General features: G+C 33.8%; 1 long non-coding RNA gene across 1 annotated transcript; it reads right to left on the minus strand.

The window, feature by feature from the left end:
- Positions 1-27: 27 nt before the first annotated feature.
- LOC105562625 lies at positions 28-2,044 on the minus strand. The gene is made up of 4 exons (XR_001008983.1): positions 1,931-2,044; positions 1,231-1,857; positions 437-593; positions 28-185 (listed from the first exon to the last, which is right to left on the minus strand). It is a non-coding gene; the product is annotated as an uncharacterized LOC105562625 (long non-coding RNA).
- Positions 2,045-2,395: the final 351 nt, after the last annotated feature.

The following is a 2,395-nucleotide window of genomic DNA, read 5'->3' on the forward strand; positions in this document are numbered from 1 at the left end:
AGTACTCGATGACTACTCGATAACGCGGTTTTACTCCGATCGACCTTACGTGTATCTTTTTCTTTTTATCTGCATAAACAGAATTTACGCAACATTTGATGAAACATTTAAGATTCTTAACTCTTCTGTTCTACAATTTAAATAATGCATCGCTTTGCGTGAGGGTATATTCCGATTATTTAATTGTACACTGAGAAAAATTTTCATCGGATAAACCAATTAAATAGTATGTCCGATGGTTAATTTTTCCGATTACGTTTTCCGATTAAATTATGGATATATCCGATGAAATTTATCCGATGAAATGCAATTACCGATGAAATTTCATTGAAAAACCGACCAAATTTTTCATCGGATATACAATTTAATCGGATATATCCGTTTGTTATCATGTAATTGGATTATCCGATTATATTTAATCGGATTTTTTCTCAATGTATGTATATGTAGATGCAAAGATGTATTTAACGTATGCGAAGTATGGTTTTTGCTTTTTTACGTTGAATTGTAATTTGTGAGATATATTGAAAAAAGAAAAATTGCGCATTGAAGACGTCAACGTCCTGTTTGTCGCAAAGTAGAACATGAACAAGCTGTAACAGAATTACAAAGTGTGCTCATTAATTGTTATATGTAGTATCCTAAATGTGGCCATTTTCGAAATGGTAAATCTTAGAAGGTATCATAAGCATAAAGCAATTTCAACACAATTTCGAGAACAAAATTTGTAACGCGTTATATTGGAATCATCTGTAAGTCTGTCATCACGGTAATGAAATTTTTTATTGGTCCTGTTTTTATTGGTTTTTATTCAGTTTATAGATTATGTACAGAATTGATGTAACTTGTATCTTTATTGTCTTAAGATGTACAGCTATCGGAGTCGGATCAGTAACTGTCGGTTTCTGTGAATTCTCGGGTCATCGACAGTCGTTCGGTATATTGGTTTTGCCCCCCTCTACACTTAGTATATCTGAGGTTGTCACCTCTACGTCGTCGTTCGAATATACATACATATACATTATTCGCGTTCCTTCTAACGCTTGTCGCTAACAGATTATATATAATTATTTTAGAAAACTTTTAAGGGTATAATAAAAAATTCAAGTATCACATATTGAGTCTCAAAGACGTAACGTTTTTAAATAAAATTATGCATTTTTAAGTAGATTTTACAGATATTTATAGCTTTTAATATTACAGTAAATATTCGTAAGAAATGACACCTACTGACCAGATTTGAAGAACATAGAAATGACATCAAAAAAGACGAAAGCTGTCACTCTGTAGGTAGTGAACACCGCGTATTACATGATCACGAGTTCAATTGATTGAAACCAAGAATTTTGCATAGCGAGCGCCTCAGGAGAAAAAGAGAAGTTGTCGAAACGTTCTTTATCAAGAAAACCGATAACGCGTTAAATTTACTAACAGACACGGAATATTTAAATGTAATATATGACTGTGTAATCAAAACTGTATAGTTCGCAATATTACCTTGTATTGTTCCTAAGACATGACTAACAGATCAGTTCGAGCCCAGCAACCACAGTGCTCACACGTATGCCTATATTTTATAATTCGACTCTTATGTGACGACAATGATTGAAACATTAGAAAAGTTGATTAAAGTTACGTTACGGTTTTTAATTGGGATGTAGATATTTCTAGACCTGTGAAGATAGTTCGTATACAGAGTGATATAATCATGTGAGTTTTATTATGTGTTGCATGTACTTTACAGTACATATACGATTCCACATGGATTTGCAACTTTCTACGTGAAGCAAGATCCACTCCACACCTCAGACATGGTTTGGGTAAGGTAATATCTTACCCATACAGCACAGGTAGATTCTGAGTATATACGCAGTATATCGCAAACGTACGAGTAGATTGTGTATATTCCATTAATATTCGAAATACGTACCACGATATTTTGAGAATGTACGGAGGATGTTTCTATGTCTGCTCTAGAAGCCTACTCAGTATATACTGAGAATATTTCTTAGCATATCATAAGTAGATATATTAATAAAATATTTTGAGGTAAATATTTACCCTTAGATAGCACCCGCCAATCAACTTCCGTTTGACCTTGATGTTGACCTTGACCCCCCAAGGAGGTCAAGGTCATTGCCCATTCCCGTCGCTCATTGTTTGTTAAAAAGTTATGAAGAAAATAAGACATACTATTCTCCGACGGAGAACATTATGATTAAATAAATAATCAAGCAATTGATCTTGATCGTACGTCAGGTGTAGGAACGCGTGGAGCAACATCTTATTCACCTCACAGTATACGATATACTGACAATGAGTACGGTTTCTGATATTATAAGGACATTATCATGTATGTATACAAACTGCTTCTTCTACAAATTGAACTATTCGC

This window comes from Vollenhovia emeryi, unplaced genomic scaffold (assembly GCF_000949405.1).
Source record: "Vollenhovia emeryi isolate VEMERY1.0 unplaced genomic scaffold, V.emery_V1.0 DF944787.1, whole genome shotgun sequence".
In the NCBI taxonomy this organism is placed as follows: domain Eukaryota; kingdom Metazoa; phylum Arthropoda; class Insecta; order Hymenoptera; family Formicidae; genus Vollenhovia; species Vollenhovia emeryi.